The sequence below is a fragment of the Chelonia mydas genome, chromosome 22 (assembly GCF_015237465.2).
Source record: "Chelonia mydas isolate rCheMyd1 chromosome 22, rCheMyd1.pri.v2, whole genome shotgun sequence".
NCBI classification, from domain to species: Eukaryota; Metazoa; Chordata; order Testudines; family Cheloniidae; genus Chelonia; species Chelonia mydas.
Window position 1 is genome coordinate 18,886,738 of NC_051262.2, and position 23,666 is coordinate 18,910,403.

Below are 23,666 nucleotides of genomic sequence, written 5' to 3' on the forward strand. Positions count from 1 at the left end.
AGCCTTTCTGAAAGCCCTGGGGAAAAGCTGCACTTCCAAGGCTGGGTGCTCTCCCCTGGGAATTAGCAGACCCCAGGGGAGACCTATGAATGCGGTCAATAGCAGGAAGAGGCTCTTAAACCCTCCTGCTGCTGTTCATATACAACCCAAGACACCACCACCACCACCCCCCCGGCGTGTTGGGTGTGCGTGTGTGTGCATGTCTCAGACTCATGTACTTTGCCCTGGGAGTTGGCACGATGGCCTGGGAGGGAGTGATGCAATCTCACCTCTGTGGGAGACGGTAATAATGCTTAGCATTCGGAGTGCTTCCCAGTGCACAAACATTAACTAATGGCTCCTCGCAGCACCTCAAGGATGGGTAGGCATAGAAACAAGCACTGCCACCGAGCCCCAGCCACTGGCCAGGTGCACAGCCACTGGCACATGAACTCTCCCCTCTACCATCCAGATGTGAAGCCCAGCATTGGGGGAAAATCCAGGCACAGGGACATCAAGGATGGAGGAGTTTCACACTAAAGTGCCCAAAGCCAGGCACCTCCAGAAGCAAATGGCTGATTTTCACGACTGCCATTCAGCCACTGGGAACTAGGGGTAGGTATGCAGGACCTCTGAAAATCAGGCCTCCTGTATTTAGGCTGCTAATTTTGGACACCCAAGAGTGAACATTGACTCCAAGTTTCTTTTCGAACAGCCTCCCCAGTTCTGTGCCATTCCGGCTACTTGCACTGTAAACATTTAGAAATCACAGTTTTCACCTCTCACCTCCTCTCATTCCCCAAACACCTGCCCTGTGGCTGGTGCAGCAACCCCATGCCAGGGGGCCTCCTGTGGTACAACAGGAAAAAAGGGATTAACACCAACTAGCTAGTGTGGCTTCAGGCAACTTCTCTGTGCCTCCATTAACTATCAGTAAAATGGGGGTAATAGCTGACTCACATGGGTGTGGGGAGGCACCACTAGCTGCACACTTGAAGACTGGCAGATAAGGTTCTAGAAAAGTGCAGAGCGTTAGCTTTAGAATTTGAAATGTCCAGAGTCCCTTTGGGGCCAGGAGTTCAGCACGCAGCCTCCCACCCTTTCAGAAACTCCATCACTGTGGGTTAGAGAGAGCGACACAAAAACAAGCTGCCTCACAGCACCTTTTCCTTTTAGACTGATTCTCAGAACAAAAACCAGCTTCCATTTGTCCTGGTCCTGAGAAGGAGTGAGGCAGAAAGAGGTTTGTTATGAATACATGAAACTGTCGCTAAGTGAAGAAGAAGAAAAAAAAAAATACCGATGGGAGAAGGAGGGAGGGGACAGAAACCACATTTTTATTTCTGGTGGCCAGCCAGCCGACTGACTCAGCCAGTTTGGTCTCCTGCCATATAGATTTAAAAACAAAACCCAGCTCTCAGAGAGGGGAGAGCAGGGGATTCAGATGAATGTGCTTTTTTGTTGCCTGCAAATGGATTCTAGACCAGCCCAATATGTATTTGGAAAAATGGTTTCTCTATCACACTTTGTCAGTATGGTCTCGGGAGACACAGCACAGGTCTCTGGCCACCATACTACCCTCTGAAAACGCCTTGGTTTGAAAATAAGAAAATAAAAGCCCAAGGCTAAACTAGCGTCTGCTCCCCCTGCAGATCCCTCAAGATCTTGAAAGAGCTTGAGAGAAAGTACTACGTGTTTGATACGTGCTCCCCTAATCTTGGTAATGTCTATCTTATAGTGGAAAAATAGCGAAGTCAAAGCAATATGCAGTGGGAGAGCTGTTCCTGAGAAGTGTGTTTGGCTTTGTGCATGTGTCTAGAAGTGAGAATGACTTGGTTTCTTTCTTGCCAGTGCAATGATCCACAGGTCCCGGGTCTGTGGATCCAAAGCTTGCACACTGCGGGTGTTTCTCCACCTTCAGGGAGACCCACAGTTCTGTCTGAGGAATCTGCATATAAGCAGCAGGAGCAGGGAAGTAATTGTTTTTAAATGTTGACTCCTAATTTATTTATCTGGATCCCATAGTGCCCATGGCATGGCAGCCTTTCATAATGAGTGCACAGTGTTCTCCAAGTGCCGTTCAAACATGAATAACTCCCCACACCCTCTGCTGCAGGAACTACCTGTATGGCAATGCTAAGCACTGATGTATTCAGCGCACTACCAGACACACACAGCTTACAGTCTCACCTGGAGCGATCAGTGAAGTCATAAGGGAAAGAGCACCAGCTGGCACCTCTCTGATTTCTGGTGCACAGATTGCATGCTTTACAAATACTAGTTGGTGAAGTCTCCTGCATCTCCCGCACAGCAATCACTCACAGAAAGTGGCCAGCTTGGCTGGAATTAATTCTAGACTCACTGCAGGGAATCTGGAGGGAAATTAATTACCTAAGGAATTGGAAAGAGTTAAGGTGGCCACTGTATATTTATTCCCATTTGTAGATGATGAAATTGAGGCACAGAGAAGCTAAGGAATTGCACAAGCCAGTGGCAGATCCAGGAATGGAACCCAGGAGTCCTGACTCCCTATTTCCTGATATTACCACCAAAACAATATTGTCACTCCATGAGCTACTGTAATCCAGCCCTTTCAATTGGCATTTTGTGGACCGTTGTAGACAACGCTCCTCTCTATCGGCAACACAAGCACCAATCCCCACACCTCCAAGTTTTGTGAGGCGTCTCAGTCCATAGAGCAGGCACAGAATTCCACATGTGCACACGCTGGGCAGGGGGTCGAGGAGAAAACTGGCAGGTGCAGAGACTCCCTGGAGGAATCATTCTGGAGAGGCCCTGACAAGGCATGCAGGCATCCCAGTGCGCACAGCACTATACAGAAAGCAGCCGGACCAGTCAACAAGAGGCTGACTGACCGCCAAGTCTAACAACGTCTTCCACAATGAGATCCCTGGTTCACAGCTTAGAACCAGCAGCCCTGAAGATCTGCAGAGCTACAAGCCCTTGGGCTACTGGATTGGTGTCACCTTTGGAGAAGTTGTTCCAGGAAAAAGAATTGGGGGTGGGGGTGGGGGGGCAGGGAGCTGGGGTTAGCAGTGGAACTAAAACGGGAGATTTAGTGACTGTCGGAAAAAAATGGCTGCTTTATTGCAGGCAGCTTGTAAACTCTGGAGCCTGAAGGTCTGGGAGTAATTTCTCCCTCCCACGTGCTGGGCTCAGTTTGTACTGGGGGTCAGAGGTCAGTGCTTTTCCAAAGCATTCTGGGAAAGAAGCCAACTGGAGCAAGCTGCTAAACACCACTCCTGCAGCACACAGCAAGCTGCTGCACAGAATTAACCCTTTGCATGGCAACTGCTCCGCTGTGTCTGTCCCAGTAAGCACAACGCTGCCTGCTGGGATAAAAAAAAATGGAGTGGTGGAGGAGGATGAGCCTCAGTTGGGGAAGCCTTAGAATGTGCTCCCCTCAAAACACCAGGAAGGTGGTGGGGAATGGTCTGAGAGTTCTTTCCCTTGATGGGGGGGGGGGGGGGGAGGAGAAGAGAGGAGATGGAGGGGGACTAGCAATGAGTTGTTTTCTCCCCCTTGTGCAGGAGGTGGTAGGGGACCCCAAACAGCTGCTTCCTTGGCTTGCATTTCAGTCAGGCCCTAGCCTGGGGATAGGGGAGATAGCTCAGAAGCAGACATCAGCAGAACAGGAGCAGAGGTGCACCTTTCCAGGTGTGGGAGCCAGTGCGTCAGTTGCACCCATGGTCTGGAGTCAGAACACCAGCATATAAATCTCAACTGTTTCCCAGCTCACCAACAACCATAACTACCGGCAAGGATCAGAGGCGCCAAGAGCGCCTGACATGTTAGGGCTGCAGTGCCCAGCACCAAGCTGGGGAAAGACTGGAGCAGAGCACAGCCAGAGCGATCTGCTTTGTAGTGAGAGATCAAGCTGTACCCAGAACCTAGCCCTATCCCAGCACTAGTCACGCTCAGGTGCAAGCACTAGGGATGGGAGAGAATGACAATTATAGACCACAGGAGACATAGGCCATTTTAGGATGTGAAAGAAGAAACCGTTACTGACTGTAACTGGCTCTTTGAGATGTGACGCAGATGTGTATTCTGTACGTAGTGCAGCGGAGCCTGAGAATTTTTCCTAGCAGTATCCGTAGGTGGTGGCGCTTGCGCCTCGTGCACCTAGCCCCTCCTCTGGCTACATGAGGTGGCAGCACCTTGACCCCCCTCAGTTCCTTTGCACCAAATGCCCAGAGACCAGACTCCAATGTAGGGCGGATGGAGGGTGGGTCGTGGAATACACATCTGCATCTTGAAGAACCATCATTACAATAAGCAACCATTTCTTCTTCTTCTTCAAGTAGTTGCAGCCATGTATTCCACTTAGGTGACTCACAAATAGTACCAACCCCAGGAGGTGGGGCTCAGAGTCTACCTAAAAAAGAATTGCAGGACCGCCCTACCAAAACTTGCGTCTGAGGTTGATGATGTGGCAATGGCATAATAGTTCGTAAATAATACGTGTCTACGACCACGTAGCAGTCTGCAAATGTCCAATATGGAGACGTCACTGAGGAATGCTATTGACATTGCTTGCGCTCTTGTAGAATGAGCTCGCACCTGCTGAGGGGCGTAACTGAAGCTATCTCATATACAGTCTTGATACAGAACGTCATCCATCTAGAGGTCATCTGTGAGGAAACCCCTTGTCCCTTCATACGATCTGCATATGACACAAACAGACAAGGTCAAGGATGAAACAGTTTAGTCTGTTCAGACAGAAGGCTAGACATTGACTAACAGCTATTGCACAGAGACATTGCTCCTCTATCAATGAATGCGGAAAGAACCCAAGTAAATAAACTGCCTGGTTCAAACGAAACAGAGAAACCACTTTAGATAAAAATTTTGGGTGCGGTAGTTAAGTCACTTTGTCCTTGGAGAATTGTGTATAAGGAGGCTCTGCCAACAGAGCCTGCCACTCACACTCTTTGCTGATGTCATCGCTACCAGGAACACCGTCTTCTGACACAAAAGCAGAAAGGGACAAGATGTCGGGGCTCAAACGGAGGTCCAATCAAAGCCACTAGGATCACGTTAAGGTCCCACAGAGGAACCAGCCCTCAGACCAAAGGATGGAGATGAAGGGGCCCTTTTAAGAATCTTGCTACCTTGCATCGGACACTCAGATGAATATAGTAATGCACTGCATTACGGCAACAGTCAACTCCAACACCATGACTACCTGTTCTGTCTAACATCGCTCCCCCGCCAATACGCCGAACTGCAGTGACGTTCCACGAAGCTCAGCAAATCCAGGAAAACAGATGTCTTCCTGTTCACCAAGATCTTGACAATGCCCCCGACAATGTCTTAAGTCCTGCAAGCCTTTCTGGGAACATTCATTTAGCTTCATGAAATCAAGCTACAATCAGAAAGAGGCTTGGAAAGCAGACTGGGCTAAACAAGACTTAAAAAATAAGCATCTTGTGCCACATCCCATGCAGAAGGTTCCTGGGTTTGACCTTCCATGGTCATCTTGGTCAACTCTGAACCAAATCCGAACCAACCATAGTAGATGTGGACATCTAACGCACAAATGGAAAATCAAGGACTCCCTGGCACGCAAGCGTGGTTGCCCACAACAGACCATCGACCATATCACTACCTACAGCCCAATTTATAAATATGAAGGAGGCATCACTGCAATAAATTCTGCTACTCCTGATGTAGCCATTTGGCTCAATCAACTTCAGGTGAAATTGTAGTTGCTGCTCTACACCAGCCGCATGAAAGAAGAAGGGAGCCCAGACTGAGGGCCCCTCGAGAGCAGAACAGACATTTCTTCTTGTCCTTTGTAGCAAACAGGTTAATCACTGGAATGCCCAAGGCTGCGAAGCTGACCAGGAGAACACTTTTCTTCAGGGACCACTTGTGACTCAGGGAAAAAATTCCTGATTAGATGGTCTGCAAGATGATTCTGGACCCTGGGCAAGTGATAAGTTATGGGAGTAATACTCTCCTTAATACAGAACTGCCACAACTTTAAGTATGGTTTCAGAGTAGCAGCCACGTTAACCTGTATCCGCAAAAAGAACAGGAGTACCTGTGGCACAACAGGAGTCTCTAAGGTGCCAGAAGTACTCCTAACCTTAAGTATGTGAACCACTGAGCTCCTGATATGGTCCACCGTAGGCAGCCTGAAGCTCCAGCATGTTGATATGCAGTGACGCCTCCTGCTCAGACCATAGATCCTGAACTTTCAGCAACCCCAGATGTGCTCCCCAGCTCATCATGGAAGTGTCGGTGACAAGGGACCTGGTTGGTAAGGGCCAGATGAAGGGAATGCCCTGACAAAAATTCTCCAGAACCATCCATCCCTGGAAGGAGTCCAGGACCAGTGGAGGGAGACAAACCGATCTGTCCAATGAGTGAACAGTCAGACAGGAAACTGTCCTGTGCCACATTCGAAGAGGGCAAAGAACCAACCTTGGAAACTGTACCACCTGCATGGAAGTGTGCATGTGGCCCAAGAACCCCAGGCACATCCGAACTGTCATGGAAGGCAGAGACTGCTGACTGAGGCAAAGGTGGTAATTCACCTGAAAACTGTCAGTTGCCAAAAGAGCTCTCAAACTCGTAGAGTCTATTAGGGGCCCAATGAACTCGATTTTCTGAGCAGGAACCAGAGTTGACTTCCCAGTGTTTAGGATGAGACCCAGGCGGTCAAGTAAGTGCTGTGTAGTGTTGTTGTGAGAAAAGACTTCCTCTCTGGACAAGCTCCTCAGTAACCAGTCATCCAGTTACAGAAAGATGTGGATTCCTTTCTTCCTGAGGTGTCATCACCACAACCATGCATGTGCTAAAAACTTGAAGGGCAGAAGAGAGGCCGAAAGGAAGCACCATGTACTGAAAATGGCACTCTGCCAAGATAAATCAAATGAGAGGAGTCTGTGAAGAGGGACTCTGAAGGAGGATGGGTGGGAGGGTTGGAAAGGAACTGGATGGCATAGTCCAATCTGACAGTGCTTAGGACCCAGCTGTCAGTGGTGATCGAGCCCCAAGCATTGTGAAAGCAAGCCAGTCTTTTCCCCAGATGGAAGGACTAGGGAAAAGGGAGCAATGGCTAGACAACTGCTCTGGACCAAGGAGTCAAAATGGGTGCTTTGGGGGCACCAGGGGAAAGCTTGTTGATTGGCCAAACCCCAGACCTGAATGCCTCCTCCTTTGGGACCTATGCCTCTTTCTGGGATAGTCCTGCCCTCTCGGGGGAGGGACAGTCTGCCCAGATATGTGCTGAAGATGACACTGCTGCTGTTGCTTCTGCTGATCACTGTAGCGACGCCTCTGCACTGTTGGGATGTACACCCCCAAGGACTGTACGGTAGCTCTGGAGTCCTCGAAGGAATTCAGTCTTGTCCAAAAAAAAGCTCTTGGCTGTCAAAGGGCAAATCCTCTACAGCCTGCTGCACGTCGGGATCAATGCCCAAATTCTGCAGCCAGGATGCCGTTCTCATGGTCACCACCAAGGCCATCACTCTGCCCAAAGTATCTGCGACATCCAGCATAGACCGCAATGAAGTCTTAGCTATCAAACAGCCTTAAGAGATAAGTGCCTGAAATTCCTCCCTGGAGGCTTTGGGCAGCTGGTCTGCAAAATTAGACATAGCCATCCAGTTCACAAAGTCATATTTGGACAGCAATGCCTGCTAGTTAGCAGTGCACATCTGCAAGGAAGAGAAGGTGTAAATCTTCCTACCCATCAAGTCCATCCATTTAGAGTTCTTATCCTTGGCAGTGGCCTTAAATCTGCCCTGCTGACTCCTATTGTTCACTGTGGTTGCGACCAGGGAATTTGGGGCTGGGTGAGAGTAAAATCCCTCAAATCCTTGCACCAGGACAAAACAGCGTTTCTCCAAGCTCTTTGCCGTAGGCGGTACTGAAGCAGACATTCTCCAAAGAACTGTAGCAGGCTCCATTAGTGCATCATTAATAGGGAGGGTGACACTCCACAGGCAGATGGCTGCAGGATATCCAAGTATGGGTATTCTTCTGCAGAAACTCTGCTCAAATACCCAGGGAAGCAGCCACATGCTGCAAAAGGTCCTGGTATGCCTTGAAATCCTCTGGTGTCGAATGAGAGGAAAAGCCAGGCACAGTAGAATCATCCAGGGACGAAGACAAAGCATTTAGCTGTGCCACACCCAGACTCTGTTCCAGGATTGACTGACTTGGAAGGATGATTCTGGAGGCTCATTGAGGGGAAGGTTCACCAGTGCCTGGGCCTGCAGTGGGTGTCGATGGTCATTGCCATAGACATACTTGATGATCTCTCCTTAGAGCTTGTTGAGGAGTGGGCCCTCCACAACCAAGGAGCATCCCATGGATTCCGTGGAGGCTCCTGGCATGGATAGGACATTGGTGGCCAGTAGGCCACAGGCAAGGGGTCCCTGTCCCGACCACAACACAAGCACCAATCCTGGTACCCATAATGCTGCATGAACAGCCTGGCCCCCGATACAGGTCAAGCAATGGAGAGAAGGAGGAGGATGATCCCGACCTGGATGCTGAGGAATCCCTAACTTGAGGGGACAAAGATGGAGCTAGCCCTAAGCATGTGAGCCATCAGACTGATCATCTGTAGCCCAGAATGAAGAGAGAACTAGCACCGACAGTGGAAACAGTACTGCTGGCACTGAGTACGCGTCCGTTGTTTCTGGTGTCAGAAGTAGTGTCCATCCTGAAGTCAGCAACGAGAAGGCCAACGCTGCTGAAGTAGAGGGTGGTGAGTCCTGCCATAGTAACATCAGCAGCGCCGATAGCAAGGGTGCTGAGAAAGTTCCTTGTGCAGAGATTCCTTGTGCAGAGCCAGGCACCAGCCCCACTTCCACTAATTGTGGAAGGAACACATCAGAGTGTGGTGCAGACAGACAGCTTTAGCAGCCCACTCAGCCAATGGGGCTATAAATGATACAGCCCTTGCAAAGTATTGGACCAAGGGAGAGGCTGGGGCAAAAATTGGGGATTGGTCCTGCTTTGAGCAGGGGGTTGGACTAGATGACCTCCTGAGGTCCCTTCCAACCCTGATATTCTATGATTCTATGAACCCTAGGGTGACCTCCACTCTGATGAGGGCCTTGGTGCCAAAGCAGGTCACATGGCCTGTTTGACCAGGTAGTTCTTTAGACAAAGATTTAGACAAATCGTGAATGATTCGCAAATTGAACCCCACTCCTTGGTGTGGGCTTTGCCAAAGCACAGCAAGTATCGTGTGTGGGGATTGTTGTTGGGTATCATTCCCCCATATGACGGACAATGTTTAAACCCTGGTGAGGGCATCATTGGTGAAATATTTAAACTAAATCTAACTAGTGCTAAGTCTAACTAAAACTATACGAAGAGTACTACTTAACTAAATACAATTAGAAAAAAATTACCAAGGAAGAGAGAGGTTGTGAAGTTAGGAACCAGACAGAGCTCTGACTCCGGTCACAGATGGTAAGAAGAAACTGAGGAGGGTCAAGGCAGTGCTGCGTACATGCTACGAGATGAGCTGCAAGCACTCTCTCTCACAGGTACTTCCAGGAAAATTCTCTGGCTCTGGTGCACTGGCTGAGTAGAATACATGGCTGCATCAACTCGAAGAAGAACAAGGCAGCCCAATGGGTCTGGCCCTCCCTGAAACCCCCACCTCCCACACATTAAAATCACAGCAGCACCTGGAGGCCCCCATCTGGGTCAGGACCCATTGTTCCAGCACAGCACAGAACCCTGCAGCGTAATCCCTAGAGACAGTGCTTCCTCCCCGTCGCTCACGGAGGATTGTCCTATGCTCCTGCGTAAGGAAATCCCTGCCACGCATGGTCCTTTCTCCCAGGACTTGAGCTGGCACCTCCTTCACCCCCATTGCACACCAGCTCAAATAGTTTCAGTCCCCCTTGGAAATGGTGGCCTATGCTTCCCTTCCCAGGAACACAGCTAAGTGACCAGCGTTTTGGGAAAAGCTTGGTTCCTGGTTTGTTTCCCCTAGGCCTTGACACAGAGCCTTCCCTCTCCCACTGCAGATAGTATGCTGAAAGTTACAGTCCTCTTCCCACAGATCCCCGATTTACCCCAGTCACTCTCTTACAGGCCTCTGGCCCTTGATGTCCCGAGACTCCGAGCTCAGCCACACTCTGTGCACTCACTGATCTTCCCTCGTGCAATGGGTTCCTAACATCAGTATGAACAACGCTCTGCTCTGTCCAGTGCCTTCTACCCCAGATCTCAAAGACCTTTAGAATCATAACTCCCATGTAATCCTACTACTGCATCTCAAATGGGCCAAGGAGGCACAGGCAGAGCTGCAGAGAGAACCCAGGAGTACTGGCTTCTAGCTTTCAAGCCCTCTTTCCTCCAGCTTGGAGATAAGGATGCCAACATCAGCAGCCATCTTGGCACTAACCCTGGTGTCTCCACACCAGCCATCTTTCCCCCACAGTAACTTCAATATCCAAGATGGCTTTTTTTCTGCTCCATTGTGCTCCCCTTTGGACCAGCAACAGATCTTTACATGGACTTTCTGATTCTCCCCAGCATCTCAGGTAAACACAAGTCTGTTAGCCTCTCCTCAGGCTGCTGATGCCACTCCCATTTCCAAGGGGAGGTTTTAAACACCATCTGCCTAGGTTCCCTTATCTCTTTAGTTCCTTCCTTCCAGGTTCTGGGACAGAGCTCAGCTGACTGAGTGTGGGAAGGGCTTTGCCATCTCACTCCTCCAATGCTATAGTCCTGGATCACCTGTTCAGGCAAGAGCCTGGCTTCATGAAGCCTTTCGACTTCCTTTCCCAGGGACATGTGCGCGCACTTCTGGCCCCCAGCTCAGCCAAGTATCTGCCAGCAAACAATGAGGCAGAGAGTTCCGTTATGGTTTTCGGAAGCATCCCTCACGTGTCACATGAACTCACACACAGACCCATCTCCTAGGGGCCTCAGGCTCTTTCATTCTCCTCATCTTCCTTACATACAAAGGTGCCATCAAGAAGGATGGGCTTGTTCTAATCCCAGCTCTTCCTCTGACCATGGCCCACTCACTTCCTCCTTAATGCAATAGGGCTGATCCCAACCATTGCAGTTCAGCACCTTAGTTAATATAAAAATACACCTCAACCTGCTCCCATCCTGCCAGCTGCACGGGACTCCCTGCAGTGCCCTGGCCAGCTGCAAAGAGATCCCTCCAGGCCCTGGCCCCACCAACTGCCCAGATGTCTCCCCCTCCCCCAGGGCCCCATCCTTGCCCTGCTAGTCCCTGTCAAAATGAAAAAAAGACTCTTTGGGGCTGCACCTCCTTCTTGGTTTTGTACATGACCACACTCATTGTTGGTGCCTGGTAATTAAGTACCATGGCCCAGCAACATGTCTGAAGATGGCCCTTCCCTTGAAAAGCCTCTGCTGCCAGCCCAGAAACACCCCCTTCTCTCACACTGAGACCCTAGCTGTTGCTTAGGTCAATGCCATGGATCTAATTACCTCATCACTTCCTTGTTCCCCCAAATGGTCCCACCTATTGGTCTCATTCTAATGCCAAGCTAAGTATGTTCCTGTATGATTCAACTATTCTCTTGTGCCTCTAAGTGCACCCTCCGCTACTGCCCGGTGCCCAGTGCTGGCAAGGGGTGGCACTGTTCCCTCACACAGGCTTTTTGCTAGACAAACTGAGGGGCATTGTGTGACATGTCATTGATAACTCATGTGCCAGGTGCGGTTACTTTATTCTGTATGTCAGCAGTGGATTCTCTGAGCTTGGAGGGGCTTTTGTTGGGCTTTTCCACCTCCTTGCACCAACTGAAAAGACGATGGTAACTATGAGCAAAATCAACTCCATCTCCCTCCACCTGGAGACTTGTGTCTTCTTGTAAAAGCCCTGTTGAACCTCTCTCTTACACACATCATGCTACTCCCTCCACAAAGCAGCAAATCCCCCACCACATCCATTCACTCCTCATTTCCAAACTCTCATGTTTCTGCCCACCTGCAATCCCTCTAGCTCCTTCTTTCCAAACCTACCTTTACAGTCACCACTGCTGCACCCTCTTTTATCCTCTACCATTTCTTCTGAGTAACAATCCATGCATCTCACCCCTGGGCTGTTCCAAAGCTCACAGGCCAGCTGCCCCTTTATGTTATTTGCTCTTCCCTACCCTCTCTTAAGAGGAGGGGTTACATAATGGTGATTAGTGACAGTACTCTAGGTCATACTCCCCCTCCTCCCACCTGTCATTAAAATTCCTGCAGGGAGATGGGAACTTGAATTCCCAAGAGATTTTTCCATTTCTCCACCACGTTTTGTCTCTGTTGTAGCTGCACCTGGGATGGCATCGTAGGCCACACCCCAACAGGCACATACCCATCTCCAAAGGAACTTTGAGGCTAGAAGCACAAATCCTATAGCTAATGAGCCTCAGTGAATGTGTGTCAAGGAACGAGAAGGTTGGGGAGAAGGCAAAAGTTGGACTTCAGACTACCACCATCTTCCCCTCCTTTGGAGCCCCATGTACATACTCACAGAATGCCACCACTCTGGAGCGTTTGTATGTTTGCACACAGGGACCCAGCGCAGCAAGAGGCCAAAATAATAATAATCAAAAGCACTCCAAGGCTGGGGGACTGGAGTTGCTTCTGTGACTTGTGTAGGCACTGAGTCTCCAGGTCACTGTCACAGGGGAAGAGATCCATTAACTGCTTTTCTCAAGCCCACCGGGGGGCAGTGGGGGGAATATGAGAGAGTTTCTTGCCCCAGTTAGACATAGTAGGAGGAAACAGACACTCATTCTTGGGGAAAGGGACCAGTTGTGCAGCCGCAGCAACACACTGTATTGGCAACCCCACCCCCCATGGGATACGTCTGAGCCAGACACCAGACTCTGGTATGTGGCCTTAAGTTCACATCTGACCCCCACCTGTATCTACTCCAGCCAAACCAATCCAAGCTCCAAATGTCCCAGACCACGTATGTCTGGGGCCCCGGGCTCCAACTGGAGACTAGCCTGGAGGAGGTTTGCCTGTCACAAGCCAGATTGGAGCAAGTGACACCCAGGCTCCCTGAAGCCTTTCGCCTCCATCCTCCTCCCTAGATTTTTAACCTATCATTCAATGAGAGGGAAAGCTGCTTGGATATTAGCCAGCTCCAGGGAAACCACCATTTCAAGGTCCAGTGAAGGAGCCCATCAGAGTGGACGGAAGCTTTGGCTGGGGTGGGGGAGTGATGTAAAGAGCAACTCAGTTCAGTGGGAAGCCATTGTGGCCTGCCTACCAAGAGGTGGTTGGGGGAGGAGGCAGCAGATGTCCGCCAAAGGCCCACCGTGCTCCAGGCCAGCAATAGGAAGGAGGCAGGGGCTTGTGCCACTGCTGCTGCATTGTAATTGAACAAACATGACAGTTTGTACTGAGAAAACTTAAGTTGCCTTTTTCCTCCAATAACCACTGCTGTGCGAGATGTGAAGCAGAAATCCCAGGACCCTGAACTCAGGGTCAGAGAAAGAGATCAGGACAGTGATTGGAGAACCTAGATCCAAGGAGGGAAGAGCTCCACAATAAAACCCAGCAGTCCTGCACCAGGAATCACAGGCAGACACAGCACAAATGGCTCTCTCAGTGTATTCGGTGGAGCTGCAGGCCCTTGTGCCAGGGCTGCACTTGGGCCCGAGCCCCCCAGACCTAGTAGATAATACTCTGCCGCATTTCAACGTAACCAACAGACAGTTACTGAAACCCCTCCTCACCTCACAGTGGTGTGGCATAGATGCCTGACGTAGTGACAGTATGTCACTAGGAGAAACAGGAAAAGACCCCAGGAGTCCTGACTCCCAGTCCCCAACTTTAAGCACTAGACAATTCTAACCCCTGTCAGGGACTATTCAGGTTTACAGTTTCACCCCTCCCACATACACTTGGGAGTGAAGGCCTGTGTTTTCCCCCTCCATTTTTCAAACAGATGATACAGAATGCAGCAGTCAGCTCCTTGGCAGGAAGCCAGAGAATCTAGACCAAGCCAAGTCCCTTCTCTGCAGACGTGAGGTATCAGCTGGGCTCTAAGGCAGCCCACGTGGTTCTGGTTTCCTGTTTCTGGGTAGAGAAGGTTTGCTCCCTTGCTGCAGTATGAGGCAGCCTGGGGAAGCTTTGCACTGAGGTTCTCCCTAGTAACGCATCCTGCTGGGCACAGTGGCAGAGAGAAGCTTCTAGATCTCAGCCCCCACTTTACCTTTCGACTCTGTTTTGTGCCACCTGGGATGTAGAGTCCCAGGGGAAGAGAGTATGGAGAGGGGATAAGGAGCGGAGATAGCACCAGGGCAGAGAGCCCACTCCATGGCACCAGAGCCCCCATTAGTGATGGAAATCCTGAACCTAGCCCATGTGCCCCCATAGATGCAGAGACTAAACAGCCCAAAAAGGCCAGATTCCCCTCTCATGGCTTGTATTATTCCCAAGGACCTTAAAACCCTGAATACAAGTATAGCTGCCCTCCATTTACAGATGGGAAGACTTGGCCAAGGCCACACGGTGGACTCCATAGTAAAACCTGAAATGAAACCCAGGAGTCTGGACTCCCAGACCCATTTCCCAATCACTGATTGTGTGGTCTCCCTCAGTTTGTTTCCACTGCTGTTCATATCAAACAATTCCTGGTCTTTTCCTGGGGCAGATGGAGGCATCAGCAAGTATCAGGGCAGGTGTGGATTCTCAATATAAAGTTAATGATATGCAAAATTAAATTGGGACTTGTGATTCCTAGCAAGTTGCCAGGGTACCTTTGGGGTCAGGGGCAAAGCATGGGCTCCCCCTGCTCTGAGCTATGATCCCAATCTCTCTCCTCCTCAGACCTCGACTCAAGAGACATACATTTGGAACTAGCCTTGTGAACTGAAATGTTCCCACTGATATAAGACCAAGATGCAAAACAGAGTTTGGACAACCATAATTCTGCTGTGGGGGCAGGGCAGGGCCATGGTCATATCCATCTGACCCTCATGTTGGGACGGATGAAAAACAAGACTTTGAGCTGAATGCTGAGTTTAACAAGTCAGACACTATAGCCAGCTGATGCGTGTATGAGGAGGCAAAGGCCTGTTGCCCATAAAGTGATGGAAGGGTAGAAGAAACAATAAGAGCAACAGGCACCTCCAGATCATTTTCCAGGTGTGTTTATTACCTTAATTCTTCTTCTACTTTATACAAGAAGGAAAATACGAGTCACTGAGTGCCCTGACAACAGTCACAAATACAGCTACAAATAGCAACTACAGACCCAGCCATCCCACTGGGCCCCAGCCAACAACGGCCTTAGGTTGCAAACCTAAGCAGCAAGAGGTGGAAATTCCCTAGACAGGGGGAGGGCTGATATTACCCCTGCCACCACTTCCTGCTGCTTCCAAGCAACCAATCATCACTGCAGCCCTACCCAATTTGAACCTCAGCCCACCTTCATCCATGCCCCAATCACAGCCAGATACCACATAAGGCAACTTACTGTTCCAGCTGGTTTTGGTGAGATGGATACAGAGTGCAGAATAGACGCTGCAGTGTCACTACAACACCTTCCAGGACCTGCAAACACATGAGAGGGGCAAGTATTCTCCCCTTTGACAGATGGGGAAACTGGTGCACAGAGAGGGCATATAGCAAGGCAGTGACAGTCCGCAAGAGAACCCAGAAGTCCCAGAGTAGATTTGTTCAAATGTGGTTGAGGCTTTGTGAAATTAATCTAAAAATTGTGCTACTGCAACTTTAGATTAAAATTTCTAATAAACTGAATGATTTATGCTGGGATTTTAAATGCCACAGCTCACAGGTGCTTTTATTTTAATTTTACAAAACTGGCTAAACAAAATATTGAAACTTAAGATCCTGACCCTGCAAACATTTAAGTAGAAACTACTCTGAGGAAGAGTCCCAGCGACTGTCATGTGTAAGCATTAGCAGCAATCAAGAGCTAAAATTTTATTTTTATTAGAGACTTCTCTTAGTGGCATAAAATCTTTGTTAGTTCAAAACAAAACAGCTTCAGAATTATCAAAGAAAAGTTTAGACTTTCAATACATTAACAAAATTATTGTGACTTTTCTTATACACAGGCCCAAAATTTTCAAAAATAGGTTTCTAACTCCATATTTAGGTACCTACGGTACCTTGAGATTTTCAAAAGCACCTGAAGTGACATAGGAGCTCCCATTGATGTTAGCATGCAAATGCCGACGGAGGAGCAAAGCCTGGTCAAAGCACTGCAACTTTACTGACTTGTGGAAGTTCAATACATCAGAAAGTGTTACCATCTGTAAATATAGCACAAGCTATTTGCTTATCTGTTTTGCATTTGAGTTTGTGTTGTTCTCACAGCAAGGATGCTAATGAAAGGCCTGGACTTATCTTTTCAGCATAGAAAAGAATTTTAAATATGAAACTTATTAGTAGAAAAAAAATGCTGTGTAAAAACTGAAACTCTACTAACAATTAGGAAACTAAGAAATAAGTACAAAACATCCACTTCAGCAATTTAAGACTATAAAATGGGAAGCCACTGCTGGCATCATGCAACTAAAAAAATCTGCTGAAATTTTTAGTTTGTTTGTTTGTTTTAAAGCATGATATTTGTCAACCTGGAGAAGTCTCAACTCCGAGTCTCCAGGGCAGTTACTGACACTGTAGCACACAGATACAGCCATTTGAAACCACATGGTCTGCATGTTCTGAGGCCTCGGGTTCACACGCCAACAGCCATTTCATGCCCAACCACCCCAATGCTGTGCCATCCCACCAAGGCTTCCATTCTGGAAGAAGTCTGGTGGCTCACAGCCCTAGCGGCTCCCTTCACACGTTCAGTGGTAGCTGCCCAAGGAGCGAAAGCTAGAAGCAGGCCAATGTGGGGGAAAGTGAGGAGTTTGCTCTTTTCTGTAAACCCAGCAGCAACCAACTCAGGTGGCAGATTTTGTTCTATAAGTAACAGACAATGAGAGAGTCATTAAAACCCCTCCAAGGCCTTTTCTACAACAGGCCCTGTAGAACAGGGTTCAGAATTTGATTATGTACACAGTGGAGGTCATCAGTCTTGGATTTTTGGTGGTGCAGAGGGAGGATTTCTCCATGAAGACAAGGATACAGACTAACCCATCCTTTTCCTGGCCAAAAACCAACTCCTGTGCACCATGTTCAAGGGAATCCTGAAACCAGCAGAGCCCTGGTGAACACAGCTCTGCCCAAGAGAGCAGATAGGGTCTGTCTCCGACTCTGGGCTTTAATGGAGGTCATTTAGACTGTGCTTCCAGAGACTGCCAGAAGCCAACATGGCACGCAAAAAAAAACCCCAAAAAAACCAAACACACAAAAAACCCAACCCTGACTGTATGTACATGCATCCAGAAACTTCCCCCCGCCCACGTGTTCACATACACAGAGTGCCCTCATAAACACACCTCCAGTTCTGTGCTTTATAGCAAAGTACCTACATTGCCGAGAGAATGGCTGCTTCCCTCATTTTTCAGACCCAAACTTTTCCACTCCCCCGCTATCAGCCCTGTCACTCTGATGTGAAGATAACCCAGTACAGACTCAATACTCCTTCACCAAGTGGCACTGAGAGGTATTGAGCCTCAGCCCAAACCCGGGCATGACCTGAGAGTCACTTGGGCTTTAGTTCTGGAAGTGCAGACATCAACAGGGGCTACAGGTACTTAGCTGCTCCTAGAATCAGGCCCCAGACCATGCTAGTTCTGATGTAAAATGGTACATTGCAGAATAATAAACACGTCACATCCCAGGAGCACCTGGGACCCCGTGCTGCTCCCATCCCACCCTGCTATTCCCCTGAAACCAGACACAAGTGGCAGCCGCAAGTTTGAAGGGGGAGGTCCAGTGCTGGTTCTCAGCGAGGAAACATTGAGATGGCTGGATTCATACTCTGCAGCTGGGGGGGAGGGGAGGGGGCGATTTGAGAGCACCCAGTCTCCAAGCTTTAGCCCAATAAAATCCAGATTCCACCCATAAAATCTGTTAGAGAAAGTGGGGGGCTGTTGCTCACTTCCCAGGTTGGGGAGGGGAGGTGGCCCATCACTCACTGCCCTGGGGAGGTGTACCCTCCAGCCCCTGTGCAGCAGAAAGAAGGAATGGGGCACAATTCTGGTGCCTGCTCCCCACTCCTCAACTTGCTTTGGGGGCTGCCAGGCTTGCTGAGGCTGCCACATCAAATAGCCACCCAGAGCAACGCTCCTGACACAAATAACAAACAAAGCCCTCAGAGCAGGACCAACACAAGACTTCATCCACCCAGGGAAATGCACTGCCCACATCTGATGCTCATTCACTCTGACCAGCAAAAGCTGATACCTACAGATCATGCAGAAACCCCTCTCCACCCAGAGAAGGAGCTGTGCATCTCCCCAGGCAGCTGCATTTTTATATATTCCACCCCATCCCCTCCCCACAGATCCCTATGGGCCATGAGAAAGGAACCGGCGACACCACGAATGCACACAAGGTAGGAGCTGCATGTCAGGCCGCTACACAGCGAGGGTAGGAGCCTGATCACAAGGCATGGACACGTGGGCAACCCCCTGCCCAGACACTCTGACCATGCTAAATCCTAGTCCAAAGGGCCCCTCACAGAGGAGTGGGTGAGTTCACAAGGTCTGCCTCCTTAACACGAGACTTTCAACTCCAGGCTGCCACCTCCAATCCAGCCCAGCACAACACCAATGTGACCAGCTGGCAGCTGTTGAATGGTTACCTATAAGCAAACTGGTGGCTTCCAGGAGATAGTGACCATGCCACAACTGATCCCTTGCTGGCAGTCTCAACAGAGGTCCCAGAGAGTCTGCATTTCCCTTTCATTCTAGTTGAGACCACTCCATAACAAGGGGAGGCCCATTCGCAGGACAACACAGGGCAGCCTGCTCTGCCCATGTTCTGAGAATAGAGAGGATGTCAGTCTCCAGAGATAATATTCTGGTACCTTTCACCACCAGTGCACTCAGACATGCTATATCCTAGTCACCCCTGGGTTCTGGAGTGACTTTGAGCCACCTGGGGAGCAGATTCAATCTGTGAACAGACCAGGCTCCTGGACTTCCTTGTGTCAAGAAGGGCCGTGCTGCTCCTGACCCCTTTCTCCCCATGAGATTATTGCCCGGAACTATGTCACTAATGCATTCTGGGGAGGGACTGTCTAATTGACTCTGCAGGGTGAGGCCTCTGGGTGCTGCCACAGTAGAAATAATAAAACTCTGTTTTTTATATTTCATTTAAACACATAATTAGCAAAGATTAAATTACTAATAACTATCCTGGCAGCCAGTAGCAGAGTTCCCCACTGTCTGTGTGAGGAGCATTTGGACAAGTTCACGCATCAATGCAAAATTATCCACCCATATGTGGCTCCCAATTCCTAGCACCTGAGACTTTCCTCCCCTCCCACTGAGTCAGCAGTATGCCAGCTGGGGGCGAACTTTCACTGTTCCTTCCAGCTCTGCTAAGCACACAGCAACAGATGACAGGTGGTTTGTGCGCTGCAGGGGACAAGGGGAGCTGTTGGGCCTGTCCCCACAGAACTATTTCCCACTAGAAAGCCAGAGGCTCAGGTACACAGGGGCTCAGTACTTCATGAAATCCAGGCTGGTGGCCTGGTCCCACGCCACTATCATTCACACTCCTGCCTCCCCAGGGCCTGTCACTGCTTAGTAGGTACTTCCTATTCCCACTGCACAAGTCTCTGAAATCTCCTTTGCTCCATCATGTTCCCCACCCCCATGGCCCTTTACAGGTCTTACCCCATATTGTACACAGCTCTGAAAGGGTGCAGCCATGACAGTTTCACTCTACCATGCACCAATCACTAGCATCCCCACTCCAATGCACATTGGTTGAGGGGGGCAGCGGGTTACGGCCATAAGTGCTATACAAAATCCTTCCTGTCTTCTTTTCCAAGCCTCCCATCCCCCACTCAACTGGGACCCCCTCATAAAAATAAGAAGAGACAGACGTTACTGGCATTTCCTTTCTCTGAAAAGGCTGTAAAATTTTCCGAGCGCAGCCAGAGCCAGAGTGAAGTTTGTCAGGAGCTCAGCTCATTAGGCGGCTGCTCCGGGAGCCCCGCGGGAGGTGCAGGCTGCATAATTCAAAACAGCTTGGACCCTGGAAAAGAAAATAGAAACCAGGCCCCAAGAATGCGGGGAGGTTCTCTCAGGCCCCAAAAATGGGGGGGAGGTTCTAAGTGTAACCCACCCTGCTCTGGGAGCACACCCCTCCGTGGGGCTCTGGAAGAGCCTTGGCCCCATCAGAAGTGCAGTGGCCAGCCTGAGAGGACCTGGCACCAGGCAGAGGAAATTCCAAGCCTGTTGCTTCTGGCAGTCAAGCTGGGCCCTGGCTTGGTCCTCAGCAGCCTGGAAACCAGCTACTCAGCAATTTTCTTGCCATCCAGAGGGCTCATTCTAAACCACAGCTTCACCCCCCTCAAAAACATCACAGCCTGAGAGGCAGAGAGTTCTGGAGGCAAAACTTATTTTTTGAACAACCACCAGCACCAAGGCCCCCAAGCTGTCCTCAGTGACAGTTCTGGAGTTCGGAGCTGCTGCCCTGTTTATGTCCAAAGGACAGGGAGGGCAGAAGAAACTTGCTCAGCCCAGCCCTGTTTCTCTCCCCAGTTTCTCTCTCTCCTTGCCAGGGAGAAGTTCAAACATGGCTGTGCAGACACTGGACACAAGCAGCTTTCAGCTCAGTCTAACCACCCATGCTTGAGCCTAAGCTGTGGCCAGACTAGCTCCACTCATGTCTCGTCTGACCCAGTCTCCACTCGGGACCAATGCAGGATTGTCTCCTACCAAGGGAAGGAATGAAAGCAGCTACACTACAGGGCATTACACAGTTCATGTCAGAAAGTCACCTGGAGTTTCATCCCCTGGCTCCTAGTCATTCTCCCTTGGAGCACCCCAAACAATTCCTCCCCATCCCAGCCAGTTATGCTCTCAGAACACTCAGACATTTGGGTCTCCCAAAGCCTCAAACTATGCATATTTAGTGCCCTGCCTAGTCCAAGTTCAAAATCCCAAGCCCACTAATGACAAGAGCCTCACATTATATCATCCCTAAGGAGCCTAGAACACTTCAGTACCCAACTGAATGAGGCAGAGATCACTTAACCCACTATTGAAAAGCAGCCATCTCTGGCATGGACCATGACAGCTGTTTACCACTGCATAAAAACACCACACAATCATTTAGGTCAGAAAGAGAAGGAGATCATTGTATCCACTGAGCAAGTTAAACCAATATTTGCTTTTAAAGAAAACTGAAATGCTCAGTCGAATCTTTATCTGTATGATGTGCTGATTGACACAGGCCTGGCAGGGCAGTTATCACTCCTGGATATAAGTGAGGTGGGAGAATCCACCACATGGGCAACTACCACAGCCAGGACAGGCCACATACATCTTGACTGCAGGCAGTGCAGCCTCCATTGGCTTCAGTGGAGTTACACCCCCTTACAAAAGGACTGAATTTGGCTCTACGGGTTGAAGCTTGATAGATCAGGAAGATTCTTAGAGGAAACATCATGTCCCTGGCAAGTTGGGATGAGTTATATTGACAGGGCTAGTGTGGGGGAAACTTGCCCTGCCTCTGCCCAGGCTGCTCCTGCTCTGCACAGATAGAGAAGACACCAATCTCTAAGACGGTGGGTTTGGAGCCTTTCACTGGTGTTATGTTCACATGAGAAAGCACCAAAAATGCGATGACTGGACCTGTGGGTGAAATCAGCAGGAACTCAACACAGATATGAGGATGGCGCTCAGTTGACAAGCTTGCCAACATTCAGATCCACAAACACCATGCTCTGGGGCAAAGTCCAGCCACTCAGCTTCCTCCCCCAAACAAGGATGCAGCCTTATTTGGAGACAGGGATTGGCATTTTGCTGGAGCATGCCCAGCCCTCTCTGCCTCAGGAGAATGCAGTGCAACAAACACTCTCTTGTGTCTTTGGCTCCATGGAAAACAAATGTAACATGAAGAAATCACATAGGCACAGGGAGGTCCAAATCACTGTTTACTAACTATACATAACATGCAGGTCCTAGCCACACAGACATACTGCTTCCCTGACAGGGTGCTAAACACAGAGCACCATGAGAAGGTTCACAAACTATTTCAAGACATACTACCCAATTCCTACACATGGCACACCACTTATCAAGCAAAGCCATCCGCTGGGATGCTTTGAACACACCTAGGTATTTGGATCCCAGAATCCACGGTTATTAAGCCTAACTGAACAGAACACCCCTCTGCACCAGTACTCCTGGTGAGCTCTTCAGTCAGGATCTCGTATTTCCCTTCCTTACCAAAGGCACTGCGATCCCCTGAGCCAAAGTAGCCAAGTCCCTGCCTGCCGCATATGGGATGTGGAAACCTCTGCATACACCCTGGGGAGAACTGAAAGCTTTTTGCTGCCAGTAGGGAACACAGTTAATGAGCACTCCCTTGCAGCAGCACCACAGCTGGTTTTGTAGACCAAGGTCCACACTGCACACAGCAGGACTTCAGCCCTCAAGTGCAGAGATCTGCCAGACAGCCTCACAGCAACTGCGACATTTCCCAAAAGAAATCATTGGGCTGAATCACTCAGAGAGCTGGCAAAGAGACCCGTACTCTACCCCTGGTTACAAGTGGCTATTTCAGACCCTGAGGGACATATAGGAAGGAAAGTGGGTGGGAAGCAGCACTGCAGAGGAATCAGGAGCTAGGACTCCTAAGGCCTATCCCCAACTTTACCACTTACTCTATGGCCTTGGCAATGTCATTTCCTCTTTCCTTGCCTCAGTTTCCCATCTGTAAAACAGAGACTACACTTGCCTACTTCTGTAGCTTACTCAAGATTCTCTGCTGGATCATGACAGTGCCGAATGTTAACACTGCCAGTCTCTGGAAGCCCAGTAACATAGGAAGCTACAGTGTACTCACACAAACCCAAGCAAAACCTGGCATTTCCTTTGCTTACATTTTAAGGAGCATAAAGTCTGTAAACATTCAATATTTTGTGCAGCATCTTTATACAAACTATGTCTTCAAGACACTTCCCAGCTAATTCCTCTCCCTCTGTTTCATTATTTAAAGAGGCAGAGGCAAGTAAGAGGACAGGTTTTCAGCTGAGCTGTAAGAGAGCAACTCTGCATGGGTTGTTTCAGACAGAAGGAGATACAGAGGAGAAGGCTCTTGCACTAGTAGTAGCAAGGGACAGAGAGACAGGAGTAACAAGGTTAAAAACAAAAACAACCCAACAAGCACCTTTGAGAGTTGGGAGACAGCAGAAAGGCCCATATGTTCTGCTGGACTCTGCTTGCTCCTCAGCAGCCAAGTGCTGTGACCTCCCACACTCCTCAGGCCAAGGGAAGACCAGCAGGCATAGGCAGAACAAGGAGCACTCTGTGGTTTCACTTGGTATTTCAGGCCATCTCTCACACAGGAGGAGTTTGGCTCCACTTTTCAAGTCTCGCCCTCTCTCTGGCACAGGACGCCAACCTGGCTCCTGGCCCAGGGTTCGGCTCCAGTGAAGCTTCTCATCAACCAGGGAGACACCCCGTCCCCAGGCACAGAATGCAGCCAATTCCTGGAGCTGCTTATCACCTTGGGGAGCATCAGCCACAGCCCCAGAGCCGAAAACCCAAGAGCAGGCTCCTCATTGCCCCCTAACTTTCAGGAATGCATAC

The 23,666-nt window shown here is 49.6% G+C and overlaps 1 protein-coding gene across 6 annotated transcripts in view; it reads right to left on the minus strand.

Moving 5' to 3' along the window:
* Positions 1-23,666, minus strand: part of BCL9L (BCL9 like) — a 166,368-nt gene that overhangs the window by 58,594 nt on the left and 84,108 nt on the right. The window lies entirely within an intron of this gene.